At 50.3% G+C, this 15,472-nt stretch overlaps 1 protein-coding gene across 6 annotated transcripts in view; it reads left to right on the top strand.

Annotated features, from left to right (window-relative positions):
• Positions 1 to 15,472, top strand: part of LOC119975257 (sialic acid-binding Ig-like lectin 12) — a 312,188-nt gene that overhangs the window by 179,708 nt on the left and 117,008 nt on the right. The window contains exons 2-3 of one of the 6 annotated variants that reach the window (XM_038814945.1): positions 11 to 355; positions 9,303 to 9,496. The exons of 4 other annotated variants lie outside the window; for them this stretch is intronic. The gene's annotated coding sequence lies outside the window, so the exon portion shown is untranslated. The remainder of the gene's footprint in view (positions 1 to 10; positions 356 to 9,302; positions 9,497 to 15,472) is intronic. One more of the 6 variants, XM_038814946.1, reaches the window with a different exon arrangement.

Here is a 15,472-nt window from a genome sequence, read left to right as displayed (position 1 = left end):
CTCTCCCCAGCTGAACCTCAGTGGAAAGGTGAGACTCCACAAGAGGTGACAAGGCAGGAAGTTTTGTGTGTACAGATTCTGTGTCATTTCAGTTATCAATCGTGTCTGGGAAAACCAATGGAGAGAAATGATGAGAAATATGGAAGCCTGTTAATATCCTTTGACTCCAGGGATCAGAATTACGTATCGGCAGAGTTTCACCATCGGACCCGGTTCTGGAGACCTGAAAACTGGCGACTGTTCCCTGAGTACAAACAACACGACACGAAAAGATGCAGGATCTTGTTTTTTCTGAATAGAATTTGACCTGATTCCCGCCATAACTGTTACCCGGTAACCCGGCTTCACATTTCTGGTAAGTGCTGGGTTATAATTACTCAACAATTCACATCCAACACGCAATGGGAAATAACACAAATTGTGATTTTTCCACATTAACACAAAACACAGCTTATTATAACACAATGTCTGATGATCAGTAACCTGGTGATAGCTTCCAGTTCAGTCCTAAAGCAACCTCTAATATTCACTTTGATGTCAATGATGTTATGCTCTCAGCTGGGGTTATTACTGGACAAGTTAGATCCCAGGGCGAAACGTGGCTTGGCAGATCCTAACTTTTATTTTTTGCTTGAAAACATTGAGGGCGGTTGCTGTCCTCATAAGAAAAGAATGAAACATTTACGAAACAAAATTCGATGCACTATTATACACACTCCTTCTCTGCAACTCTACCTTTCGATATATACAGATTCAGAGCCATAATACAAGTTACAAAATCCACTTCATACTCTAATGTTCACACTCAGTACATAGTTCATATAAACCAGTGGGCAAACTGGTCAGACAGCCCACACTCTGAAACCAAGCAGCAGATGTTTCTGCAGATTTCTCATCAATTCCCCCACACACTTCCCATACTAATGCCGAGTGCAATAGAGCATTATTTTTCAAACTTTTTACCCGGACCCACTCTTACCAACCGACAGAACTTTGGACCCCATGCCAGCTGACATTCGTGACCCAAGACGGCCGCCAATCACAACACACTATATTGCTTACCATTAGTGCGACGGGGAGCCTGCTTGGTCCTCATCATCTCACTTGCGTCCTCATCATCTCACTTGCGTCCTCATTGAACGCTAGATTTCTTCTCAGGACTTCAGCTGACGGTTTAAGTTCTCACTGCAGCCTTTGAAAAAGTCAAGAGGTTTGTCCTCAAACTCGCCTTGCTTAGTCTTCAAATGCATTTAAAGATTTGAGGGTGTTGAATGTTCATTTGCCAGTACTTCCCTGAATATAACACAAATGGCTTTTGCGTTCTGATTTGGCACAATGAACCACACCTGAAAAAAATCATCTTTACGCTGCTTTGTTCCCGATTTCAGTTTCTTCTCAATGAGTTGTTCACCAGAGGCCCTGGGGCTCCGTATATAGCTCACACCAGCACTGCTTTGTCTTGTCATGGACTCTCCTGTGAAGCTCTCTCCAGCGGATTTAGTTGTGAGATCCTGGCCTGCTTGTGTCTCTGGCCCTCTCTTCCTTATTACAAAACATCTTCAGTGCTTCACACAGTCCTTTTGCTTGCTTGGTAGCAGCTACAAAATGGAGGAATCTCTCCTCCATGAGTTTGGCAAAGCACGGACATACAGGACATGTGGCATCAGTGTACGTGCTGGGCACCTTATCTCTGGCGCTGCCTCTGGCGGAAAGACTCCATTGTTCATATTTAAAGGCCGCTGTTGGGATTCTCCAATATACCGGCAGCGCACCCACACCCGGGAATTTGCCGACGATGTGGGCTGCCCACAATGGTTAACCCTATTGGACAATCCCACCGCCGGCGGAGGAGCCCTACACCAGCAAAGTGGTGTGGCGTCTGGTGCAGTGGGACAGACAATCCCACCCCTGATTTTTCCAAGTACATGTCTTTTCACTGCTGAAAATTAAACAATTTCAGTTGAGCATGCGCATCTTTACTTTAACAAACAAGCTTTATTTTAAATATATACTTATTACTTTAGAAATTGAAACAAGTATAGAAAAAAGTTCAATTTTTTTTTACTTAACAAATGATGACTTTAGACGAGATGAAGCAACTTGTCAAACACAAACAATGTCACAATATTTTCCTTACTGGTTCCACTGCATTGCCCTATCCAAACAGTTAAACCATCTCCTTCCGCATTCTGATAAAAAACACTTACTTCCCGGTTTCCAGAGAGTGGCGACACAACGTGATGACTGTTTCGGCTTCTGAAATTGCATCCGAGGCTAAGCAAGGAGGTTCAAGATAAAGGCAAAAACGAGGGCATGCCATCTTGCAAATGTCAGTGGCTGGCTGGAGGATTGGGAAACCTTTAAAGACCAACAGACTGTGAGTGAAAAATTAATAAAAAACGCAAAGGTAGATTATGAAAGAAATCTGGTGCAAAATATAAAAACAGATGGCAAAAGATTCTATGAGTATATAAAAGGAAGAGAGTACATAAAGTCAACTCTGCTCCCTTAGATGATGTGACTGGGGAGTTAATAATGGGGTCCACGTGTGCTCTCAAAAATCTTGAACCTGATGTGGTGGCTGCTGAGAGAGAGAGAGAGATGGAGGTGGGACACGAAGAGGAGCCACTGCGGGCTGCCAGTCCAGACACTGGCCGTGCTGGCTGAGGGGCTGTGCCAGGGGAGGGTGGAGCGGGGCGGGGACAGGCTTTAACCCCCCCCCCCCCACGGTACTGGGGCGGGACCCAGGCAATGACTGCTATTATGGTGGCCATCTTGCTGCGCACCCACCGATCACCCACCGTGTCTCCTACTTCACCACAGTGGCACCGGCCGTATGGGTGCCCCCACCTCCACGCCCGCACCCCACCTCCCACCACACCGCCACCCCCTGCCTCAATCGACCTGCCCAACCGCCCGCCACACACCGGCGGACCACCCGAGGCAACGCACACGGCAGCCACCAGCGAGGGCAGTGCCAGCCAATGGTACCCCTGGCATCAGGGACGGGAGCCACTGCTGGAGGCCCCCATGGTGCCAGCCACCAACGGGGCAGAAGTGAGGGGATTGGGAGGGGAACATGCAGGGGTAGAGCCCGCAATTCCAACCAGGGCCAAGGTGTAGCCCGTCGAACCTGGTTGGCCACGGGAATATGCACCAGGCTAACATGTTGGCCTTTCACCCTCTGCAGGTAATGGATTTCGGGGTTCGACCAGGAATGGTGGCCGCCCTGGTGGTTGCCGCAGCTCTACGGAATGCCCTGCGGCCGTATGAGTGGGAGCCGCTCGAAGAGGACGTGGAAGCTGCAGCAGTGGAGCATGCCCAGAAGGGCAGGTGGCAGCTGCCCAGGTTGCACAGCTGGCAGCACAACAGGCCAAAGAGGCACCACATCAGGCCTCGTGTGGACTGGTGCCGCGTGCCATTCGAGGAGCTCCCAGACCAACATGCTGTCAGAGACAGAGCAGACGGATGATCAGAGAGACAGTGCGGCATATCTGCCAGATGATGGCACACTTGGTACCTCAGGGGTATGGGGATGGGCACCGGCTCCCGGCGACCATCAAGGTGACAGTCACCCCGAACTTCTACGCGATGGGGTCCTTACAGGCGCCGACTGGGGACCTGTACCATATCTCACAGACCTCGGTGCACAGATACATCCACGCTGTCACTGAGTCCCTATAAGCACAGGCGGATCAATACATCTATTTCCATGTGGACCGAGTCCACTAGGATGCTTGGGCAGCGGGGTTCGCTGCCATGACCGGCATGCCCAAGGGTTCAGGGGGAGATCGACGAGATGCATTCCCCCTACGATAACAGGCCTCACTATACAAACAGAAAGAGATTCCACTCAGCTGGTCTGTGACCATCAGCTGCACATCATACAACCTGGGCAGTGTGCACTACACCTTCATCCTGGCACACTGGGCAATTCCTGGCATGTTTGAGACGCAACCCCCTGGATGAGGGGTTGGCTCCTGGGTGACAGGGATCACCCATTGTGGCCGTGGCTGATGTCACCTATCCGGAAGCCACAGACCAATGAGGAGACCCGCTACAATGACACCCGAGCAGCGACCAGCAGTGTGCTCAAGCCGTGCTTCGGCCTCCTGAAGATGTGATTCAGGTGCCTGGATTATTCTGGAGGGGCCCTTGAGTGTGACATCATCTCCCCCTCCCTTGGTTTGCCATGGGATGGGGCTGCAAGCAGACCCATCCCCTGAGGCCCTGCCCACCACCTGGCATTGCCAGTCCTGGAGGCCCGCTCTGGTCTCAGCCAGGGTCTGCATGCTCATGGCTATGGAGCACAGGGAGTGGACTATCCCCGTCTGGGGCTGCGCCATCCCCGTCTTGGACTCGGCCACCTCCCTGAGTGCCTGTGCCACACCGGCCAGCCCCTGGGAAATGCCGCCAATGTTCTCACCCATGGCCCGCTGTAATTGGGCTATGCTGAGGAGCGCCACTGCAATGTCCAGGTGGCTCTGCCACATGGCTGCCTGTGAGAGGGAAATTCTGTCCTGGATCTCGGCCAGCGCCCGCACAGAATGCCCCATGCCTTGGACATGCTGATCCATTTCCGAAATCGGCGCCCCTTATGCCTCCATTTCACATGCCACCCATGTGGTGTTGGCTTGCCTTGCGTGGCATGCATTGTCAGCACCATCTCCTGCTCCTGCACACGGTTGGACTCCTCCACCTGCGCTCACAGGTGCTGGATGCTTGCCGATATTCCCTCAATAGTCCCTGGCGCTCTTACTGCATCTGCACTGTGGGTGGGACTGGAATTTCCAGATTCCCGGGACCCGTTTGGTCAGCAGGAGGTTCCTGGGGTCGGCCGGCCCTCCGAACATCCACCCCTTCGGGAGTTCCTCCCGGGTTTATTGCGTGGTGCGCACCAGAGTGTGTTCCAGGAACCTTTTCACTCAAGTACCCAACCGTGGTGAGTGTGTCTGGGATGGTGGAGGGTGTTGGAGACAGCTGTGACGGGAAATCTGTATCACTCTCAGACTCGAGCTCCGGGGATTTCTGCATCTCAGGCGGAGGGCTGGTACCCGAGCTGCACTCCACATCAGTGCTCGGCTGAGAGGGGCAACTGGCTCTGGCACCGGCTGGGGATGCCAGATGGACCTTCCCCATCTCTGGCAGGTCCCGTAAGACACATAACAACATGCATGATTAGACCGTGGGCTGAGGAAGGAATGGTTAGGGAAGGTTAGGGAGGGCAGTTGTTGGTGGAGGGGTGTGTGGGTGGTGTAGGGGTGCGGGTGGTGTTGGGGTAAGTGGAGGGTGGGGTTAAGGGTGGTGTGAGGTGAGAGTGGTGTGGGGTGAGAGTGGTGTGAAGTGAGAGTGGTGTGGGGTGAGAGTGGTGTGAGGTGAGAGTGGTGTGGGGTGAGAGTGGTATGGGGTGAGAGTGGTGTGGGGTGAGAGTGGTGTGAGGTGAGAGTGGTGTGAGGTGAGAGTGGTGTGGGGTGAGAGTGGTGTGGGGGTGAGGGTGATGTCGGGTGAAGGAGGGATCTCGACACACGTGTCTTGAGGAACCGCAACTCAGCGGGATCTCACTTCCTCGCCCATGACCTCACTCCACCTCAGAGACCTCCAGTTCCTCCGAGCTGCTCCAGGGCCCTCTGCTCAGCCATGGTGAGGCGCTGCAGGTATGGTGGTCACCCTCTGGTCTCCTCCCACTCCAGGCGGTTGTGCGAGGCCTTCTTATGGGGAGCGGGGAGGTGGAGAACACATACAATAACTCTGTAAGGTGGTCCATCGTATGCAGCCTGGGGGTTGGGTAGCTGGTGGTCTCAGTGGCCAGGGCACCCGCCCATGGAGGCTGGTATAGATGCTGGCATGTGGGGATGGTAAGGGTTTGGCCGTACCGGTTCCCACTTTTCAGCTTAGGAAAGGGTCCCACGCAATTCATTGAACCCAAGTAAAAATTTCCTCAAAAGCCAGAATGGTTATTAAGTAAATAGGTTTTATTACCGCCTGAGGTTTTCTTATCACCTGACATGTGTGACATAATCCACAAAATTCTTATGCAGGCGAGGCCAATAAAATGCTTTTTATTTTCACTTGAGTTTTCCTTACTCCTAAATGCCTGCCTACTGGAACCTGGGTCGGAATTCTCCGACCCCCGCAGGGTCGGGGAATCGCCCGGGGCCCGTTTAAATCCCGCCCCCGCCGTGGCCGGAATTCCCCGCCACCCGGGAATCGGCGGGGGCGGGCATCGCGCCCCGCCGGTCGGCGTGCCCCCCATGCCAGTTGGCGGGCCCCCCCACGGTGATTCTCCGGCACGCGATGGGACAAAGTCCCACCGCTGTCAGGCCTCTCCCGCCGACGAGGTTTAAACCACCTCTGGTGCCGGCGGGAGCAGGCGGCGCGAGCGGGACCCGGGGTCCTGGGGGGGCGCGGGGCGATCTGACCCCGGGGGGTGCACCCACGGTGGCCTGGCCCGCGATCAGGGCCCACCGATCGGCGGGCGGGCCTAGTCCGTGGAGGGCACTCTTTTTCTTCCGCCGCCGCCACGGCCTCCTACCTGGCGGAGGCGGAAGAGACCCCCTCCACCGCGCATGCGCCGGGATGACATCATCGGCCGCTGACGCTCCGGCGCATGCGCGGACTCACGCCGACCGGCGAAGGCCTTTCGGCCAGCACTGACGCCGGTCGGCAGAGCGGGAGCCACTCCGGCGCGGGCCTAGCCCCTAAAGTTGCGGAGAATTACAAACCTTTGGGGAGGCCCGACGCCGGAGTGGTTCTCGCCACTCCGGTACACTGAGACCCCCCCGCCCTGCTGGGTAGGGGGGATTCCCAGCCCTGATGTTCTACCTGCAAAGCCTCCTTTCTATAGCCCACTGGTAACATTACTTGATGAAGTCCTGTCCATTTCTCAACTGACTGAATATATAAAGGGCTCCACTTTCTCAGCAATACATTATTTCTACTCAAAGTCTATCTCTGTGTGTGGTTTCTGATTCAACACTTTAACTCAAAATCTTTCTGTTACAATTTGACTAATTTACCTGAACTAATGTTATCAGCTTCATCCTCCACCGCTCTTGTTCCTTATCAACAATCTGGTCAATGATTGTTTCTGATAACTGAACCTCAGTCTCCTTATCTTTGCCCTGTGGCTTTGTGATCCTGTTACCACACAATCTGGAAACACCCCACATATGCTTCTTGCAACACCTCAATTGATTGGCTTTTCATTGGCTTTTCAACCACAGTAGGTATCACTCCCACCTGTGATCCAGCGATATCATTACCCAGGATAAGCTGTTATCTGAAAAAGGTAATTTCTCTATTAGTCTTACCACCACTTCGACACATTTCACCACACTCCCTAACCTTAGCTTACTTAATGGACTATTCAGTTCACCATCAATCCCACATATATGCACTTTTCTTGCAATACTACTTCTGAACTACATATCTCCTTAACTCTCACCATTAAAAATTAACTTGCTCCCAAATCTCTTAAGATTTTAACTTCCTTACGTACTCCACCTTGTACACGAGTAAATCTTACCCTCAGAAATAAAATCTTTGAAAAGATTTAATACTTGCCTATCAACAGCGAGGGCGAGACCTAGATCGCGTTGGGCTCTATGAGTCCGATTTCGGTTGCTCCCAGGATTCAACCGTCGGTCTTGACTCCGAGTTGACACGACAAGATTGTTGAATCACACCTTTAGCCTCTGAAAGATCCATTTTAGAAGTCACTCCCTATTAAGCCCTATTGGGGGGCGCACTGTAGCACAGTGGTTAGCACTGTTGCTTCACAGCACCAGGAACCTAGGTTCAATTCCTGGCTTGGGTACTGTCTGTCTGCAGTCTGCACGTTCTCCCTGTGTCTGCGTGGGTTTCCTCCGGGTGCTCCGGTTTCCTCTCACAGTCCAAAGTTGTGCAGATTAGGTGTAGGGGCCATGTTAAATTGTCCTTAGTGCACAAAATAGTTTTGGTGGGGTTACTGGTTAACGGGGGTATGGTAGAAGTGTGTGCTTAAGTAGGGTACTCTTAAGGCAGCTCGGTGGCGCAGAGGGTTAGCCCTGCTGCCTCATGGCGCCGAGGTCCCAGGTTCGATCCCGGCTCTGGGTCACTTGTGTGTGGAGTTTGCACATTCTTCCCGTGTTTGCATGGGTTTCGCCCCCACAGCCCAAAGATGTGCAGGGTAGGTGGATTGGCCACACTAAATTGCCCCTTAATTGGGAAAAATGAATTAGGTACTCTAAATAAATTTTTTGAAAAAGTAGGGTCCTCTTTCCAAGGGCCTGTGTAAATTATATGATTCTCTGATCTAAGATAAACTGTCAGAGTATCAACGCGTGAAAACCACAGCTCCTTAGACTTGCTGTCTTTAAATTCAGTAAGACCAAACCAAACAAAGAATGATTCACCTGATGAAGGAGCTACACTCCGAAAACTAGTGATTCCAAATAAACCTGTTAGACTTTAACCTGGCGTTGCAAGACTTCTTACTGTGCCGACCCCAGTCCAATGCCGGCATCTCCACATCATGTACTCAAAGTATCAGACGTTATTCTGTGCCTTCACACAAGACGTCTCTTGACACGTTTAGCCAAGACCAAACACAATACAAATCATAAAATATGTACACCCCAGAGGTCTTTCAAACATAAATAATATTCCATTAACTATATATCTGTAAACAAGTAAATGTTCTCAATATCTATTAGCTTTAGCTGCAAATCAATGATTAGCTCATTTTTACAACACCTTGATCACAGCTCGAGTAGTCATACTGTCTGCATGCATCTGAACACAGGCAGGGCAGCATGGTAGCACAAATGGATAGCATTGTAGCTTCACAGCGCCAGGGTCCCAGGTTTGATTCCCTGTTGGGTCACTGTCTGTGCGGAGTCTGCACATTCTCCCCGTGTCTGCGTGGGTTTCCTCCGGATACTTCACTTTCCTCCCACAGTTCAAAGACGTGCAGGTTAGGTGGATTGGCTATGATAAATTGCCCTCAGTGACCAAAAAGGGTGGGAGGGGTTGTTGGGTTGCGGGGATGGGGTGGAAGTGAGGGCTTAAATGTGTCGGTGCAGACTCGATGGGCCGAATGGCCTCCTTCTGCACTGTATGTTCTGTGTCCTAATTTCATTACTGCAAATAAATATAACATATGACAATTTCTTACATTAATCACAGGAGTCAAAGGTTATGGGGGGCAAGCAGGAAAGTGGAGTTAAGGCCAGGTTAGGTAGTGTATGATTAAATGGTGGAGCAGGCTTGAGGGGCTGGATGTCCATCTCGTGTTCCGATTATGTTCTGATATTCTTTTATAGCCACAGGGTTTGCTGTTAGGAGAGGGAAAAGTGCTGTTTTCTCACTTTGCTACAGCTTCCTCATTTTGAGTCAAAGTGACAGATCAAGCCTTTCTGGTGAAATGCACAGAGGGAGCAGCAGAGGAAGAACTCATTCAATCCAAGCAGATTGTGTCGAAACTAGCTCTCCAGTCAAGCAGCCGGACAGATCCTGGGTAAGTAATAAACAAATGGAATTTACATCCATGACCAACATTGTCCGTTGTTGATGCTGTGACTTTATAAAGAAAGGTTCCAATGATTGGTGATATTGAAATATTTCTATTTAGTATTGATATCTGGGTGTGAGGCTCAAAACTGTTTTATAGAACATTCTTCTGATCGACGGAGGAGCACTCCCTCAGTACTGACCATCCGACAATGCAGAATTGCCTCAGTACTGACCCTCCAACTGTGCAGCATTCCATCAGTACTAACCCTGTGACAGTGCAGCACTCTCTCAGTACTGACCCTCTGACTGTGCAGCACTCCCTCAGTACAGACGCTCTGACAGTGCGGCACTCCCTCAGTACCGACCCTCCGACAGAGTAGCGGAGGCTCGCTCAGTACTGACCATCCAACAGTACATCACTCTCTCAGTATGGACCCTCCATCAGTACAGAATTCCCTAGTACTGGACCTCCGACAGTGCAGAATTCCCTCAGTACTGACTCTCCGACAGTGCAGTGGAGGCTTGCTCAGTACTGACCCCACGACTGTGCAGAATTCCCTCAGTACTGAGCCTCCGACAGTGCAGTGGAGGATTGCTCAGTACTGACCCCACGACTGTGCAGAATTCCCTCAGTATTGACCCTCTGACAGTGGGAGTTGCTGAAATCCTGACCATCATCTAAAATAGGAAGTGGTAAATTCAAGACATCTCAAAGTTCTGAACAAAAGATACAATCGCTTGTTTAGTTGCTCAAGTCCTTTCTTTCACAATAACGCACAGAAGAAACATACTGATGTGGCTATGATGGACAGAGGCTCTCAAACCAGGGGGATGCGAACCTATGCAAGGAGTCAGAGAAAGAGGGAACAAGGACGAAAACAAAAGGTAGAAAAGGGAATAAGAAAAGTGATAGGTGGGGAAATCAACGCCAAAATTCAAACAGGGCAAAAGATAAAAATATTGGGAGCAGAATAAACAATTTAGAACATAGAACATAGAACAGTACAGCACAGAACAGGCCCTTCGGCCCTCAATGTTGTGCCGAGCCATGATCACCCTACTCAAACCCATGTATCCACCCTATACCCGTAACCCATAACCCATGACCCAACAACCTCCCCCTTAACCTTACTTTTATTAGGACACAACGGGCAATTTAGCATGGCCAATCCACCTAACCAGCACATCTTTGGACTGTGGGAGGAAACCGGAGCACCCGGAGGAAACCCACGCACACAGGGGGAGGACATGCAGACTCCACACAGACAGTGACCCAGCCGGGAATCGAACCTGGGACCCTGGAGCTGTGAAGCATTTATGCTGACCACCATGCTACCCTGCTGCCCCCGAATTTGAAAAAGACAAACTTAAAGGCTCTATGCCTTAATGCACGGAGCATTTGCAATAAAGTGGATGAACTAATCACGCAGATAGGTATAAATGGGTACAATATAATTGGGATTACGGAGACATGGCTGCAGGGTGACCAGGGATAGAAACTGAATGTCCCAGGCTATTCAGTATTTAGGAAGGACAGGCATAAAAGAAAAGGTGGTGGTGTGGCATTGCTGGTTAAAGTGGAAATTAACAATAGTGAGAAAGGATATTAGCTCTGACAATGTGGATTCTTTATGGGTACAGTTGAGGAATACAAAGGGGCAAAAACATTAGTGGGTATCATATATAGACACCCAAACTGCAGTGGTGATGTTGGGAATGGCATTAAACACAAAATTAAAGATGCATGTAATAAGGGAATATCGGTGATCATGGGTGATTTTAATCTTAACATAGATTGGGCAAATCCAATTAGCCACAATGCCGTAGAGTAGGAATTCCCGGAATGTATACGGGATGGTTTTCTTGACCAATATCTGGAGGAACCAACTGGAGAGCAGGCCATCTTAGACTGGGTACTGTGTCATGAGAAGGGAATCATTGCCAATCTGGCTGTGCGAGACCCCTTGGGGATGAGCGACCATAACATGAAAGAATATTTTATCAAATTGGAGAGTGAAGTAGTTGATTCGGAAACTCAGGTACTGAATCTTATGAAAGGAAACTACGAAGATATGAGGCATGAGTTGGCCTTGATAGATTAGGGAGAGTTACTTAAAGGGATGACAATGGATAGGCAATGTCAAACATTCAAGGAATGCATAGGGGAACTGCAGCAACTGTTCATTCCTGTCTGGCATAACAGCAAAATGGGGAAGAGAGCCAATCTATCAATTACAAAGGAAATTAGAAATAGTATCCGATCCAAGGAAGAAGCGTACAGATTGGCCATGAAAAATAACGGGTGGGATTCTCCAATAATGGGGCTATATCCCAATGCCAGCGTGAAAAGCTACGGGGCTCCTACGGGGCTAGGTCGGAGCCAGAGTGGTCCCCGCAGCTCCAGACGGCGCAGAATGGCCGGCGCGAGTTCATGCATGCGCGGAACGGCTGGCATGATTCCGCACATGCGCACTATGGTCAGCATGATTCTGCACATGTGTGGGGGTTCCCTTCTCTGCGCCGGTCCCCGGGAAATATGGCAGAGCCCTAAAGGGGCCCAGTGCAGAGGAAAATAGGCCCCCACGGAACCAGCCCGCTTGCCGATCGGTAGGTCACGATCGTGGGCCAGGCCACCATGGGGGCCCCCTCCCGGGGTCAGATCCCCCCGCCCCCTCCAGGACGGTCCCTGCAGCCACACTTTCCAGATTCTGCCGTGTGGGATGTGAGTAACCAATGCTGGCGGGACACAGCCGAACTCGGCAGCCACTTGGCCCGTCGGGGCCCGGAGATTCACCCGGGGAGGGGGGGGGGTTGCTATCAACGGACCCCCGCGGGAATCCCGCGGGCGCCCGATAAACGCCAGGGGAGATCGGGAAGCTGGCGGCTGGATGCGATTCTCGCGTCCCCCTGAGGAGTCTCCGACCCGGCGCAGGGTCGGAGAATCTTGGCCAATAGGTCTGAGGATTGGGAGCAGTTTAGAATTCAGCATAGAAGGATGAAGGTATTGATTAAGAAGGTGAAAGTACAGTAAGAAAGGAAGCTTGCAGAGAACATAAAGACTTTACCCAGAGAGTAGTGGGGGCATGGAATGCACTGCCTGTGGAAGTAGTTAAGTCGGAAATATGAGGGACCTTCAAGCGGCTATTGGATAGGTACATGGATTACGGTAGAATAATGGAGTGTAGAGTAATTAGTTCTTAAGGGTAGCATGGTAGCATTGTGGATAGCCCAATTGCTTCACAGCTCTGGGGTCCCAGGTTCGATTCCGGCTTGGGTCGCTGTCTGTGCGGAGTCTGTGCATTCTCCCAGTGTGTGCGTGGGTTTCCTCCGGGTGCACCAGTTTCCTCCCGCGGTCCAGGGATGTGCAGATTGGGTGGACTGGCCATGATAAATTGCCCTTCGTGTCCAAAATTGCCCTTTGTGTTGGGTGGGGTTACTGGGTTATGGGGATAGGGTGGAGGTGTTGACCTTGGGTAGGGTACTCTTTCCAAGAGCCGGTGCAGGCTCAATAGGCCGAATGGCCTCCTGCACTGTAAATTCTATGATAATCTATGACTAATCTAGGACAAAGGTTCGGCACAACATCGTGGGCCGAAGGGCCTGTTCTGTGCTGTATTTTTCTACGTTCTATGACACTGAGAGTTTCTTTCGATATATGAAGAGAAAGAGTTTGGTGAAGACACAAGTAGGCCCCCTACAGACAGAAAGAGGAGAATGAATTTCAGGGACAAAGAAATGGCTGAGCGATTGAATACACACTTTGCTTCTGTCTTCACAAAAGACGACACAAATCAGGTACCAGAAATGTTGGAGAATGAAACGTTTAGTGAAAGGGAAGAACTGTGGGAGATTAATAGTAGTAGAGAAAAGATGCTGGGAAAATTGATGGGATTGAAGGTGGACAAATCCCCAGGGCCTGAGAATCTGTATCCCAGAGTCTTAAGGAGGTGACTCTGGAAATAGTAGATGCATTGATGGTCATCTTCCAGGATTCTATAGACTCTGGGACAGTCCCTGCAGATTGGAGGGTAACGAATGTCACTCCAATACACAAAAAGGGAGGTAGGAATTGAACCCCCAGCGCGTGTTCAATTTCTGTCCCAGCTGAGAATTCTGAATTCTCCCTCCGTGTACCCGAACAGGCGCCGGAATCTTGTGCCTAGGGGCTTTTCACATTGCAGTGTTAATGGAAGCCTATTTGTGACAATGAAACAAAAGACAAAAAAGAGAGAAAGCAGGGAGTTATAAACCAGGAAGCCTAACATCGGTACTGGGGAAAATTCTTGAATCCATTATCAAGGACTTTATAGCGGAACATTTAGAAAGCAGTGGCATGATCAGTCAGAGTCAGCATGGATTGATGAAGGGGAAATCGTGCTTGACAAATATGTTGGAATTCTTTGAAGATGTAACCAGTACAGTTGACAAGGGGGAGCCAGTCGATGTGGTATTTTGGGTCTTTCAGAAGGCATTTGGCAAAGTTTCGCATAAGAGATTATTGTGCAAGATTAAAGCGCATGGTATTGGGGGAAGTATATTGAGGTGAATAGAAAACTGGTTGGCAGAGAGGAAACAAAGAGTAGGAATTAATGGGTCATTTTCAAATTGGCAGACAGCAACCAGTGGGGTGCCACAGGGATAAGTGTTCGTATCCCAGCTATTCACAATACGTATTAATGATTTGGATGAGTGAACAAGATGTAACATCTCAAAGTTTGCAGGTGATACCAAGTTGAGTGGGAGGGTGAACTGTGACGAAGATGCAGAGATCCTACAGCATGACCTGGACAGTTTGGGTGAGTGGGCAAATCAATGGCAGATGCAGTATAATTTGGATAAGTGAGAGGTTATTCACTTTGGAAGCGAAAACAGGAAGGCAGGTTACTACATGAATGGTTGGAAATTGGGAGAGTAGAGTGTGCTGCGGGACCTGGGTGTCCTTGTGCACCATTCGCTGAAGGTAAGCATGCAGGTGCAGCAGGCGGTAAAGAAAGTTAATGGTAGGTTGGCCTTCATTGCGAGAGGTCTCGAGTACAGAGGCTAGCAACAGCACCTGGAGAGCTCAAGTAGTGGTCGTAAAGACCGGGGAGAAACACAGGATGGTCATCGATTATAGCCAGACCATCAACAGGTATACGCAGCTCAACGCGGTCCCTCTTCCCCACGTATCTGATTTGGTCAATCAGATTGAACAATACAAGGTCTTTTCCACGGTGGACCTCAGATCCGCGTACCACCAGCTCCCCATTTGCCCGGACGACTGCAAGTTCAACACTCTGTCTGTATTGACCCACCAACAGTGGAGCACTCCCTCGTGACAGAACCTCAACAGTGCAGCACTCCCTCAGTGCTGACCCCCTGATAGTGTGGTACTCCTCAGTACTGACGCTCCAACATTCCTACACTTCCTCAGTACTGACCCACTGACAGTGCAGCCTTCCCTCAGTACTGACCCTCCTACAATGCAAACTCCAACAGTGCACATTCCCTTCGTAGTTACCTGGCGACAGTGCAGCACTTCCTTAGTCCTGACCTTCCAACTGTGTGGTACTCCTTCAGTACTGACCATCCAGTAATGCAGCCCTCCTCAGTTCTGACCCTCCAACAGTGTAGCACTCCCTCAGTGCTGACCCTCCGACTATGCAGCTCTCCCTCAGGACTGACACTCCGACAGTGCAGCACTCCCTTACTAATGACTATCAGAAAATGCAGTATTCCCAGAGTACTGATCGTCTGACATTGTGACAGTCCCTCAGTACAAGTCCACCAAAACTGATACACCGCTTCATGCCTAACATTTTGGCAGTGCAGTGCACCCTCTGTACTGACCCTCCAACAGTGCAGCACATTCTCAGTACTGACCTTCTAACTGTGGCATCCTTTCAGTACTGGTTCTCCCCCTGTAATTATTCTAGAAAGTATTTACCAGGATCATGAAACTTAAGATTCTGGATTGGAAACTTGAATGCCAGATTTCCTG

The sequence above is a fragment of the Scyliorhinus canicula genome, chromosome 12 (genome assembly GCF_902713615.1).
Source record: "Scyliorhinus canicula chromosome 12, sScyCan1.1, whole genome shotgun sequence".
In the NCBI taxonomy this organism is placed as follows: Eukaryota; Metazoa; Chordata; class Chondrichthyes; order Carcharhiniformes; family Scyliorhinidae; genus Scyliorhinus; species Scyliorhinus canicula.
Note: the sequence above shows the minus strand (reverse complement) of the source record. Positions and strands in the feature narration are given on the sequence as shown.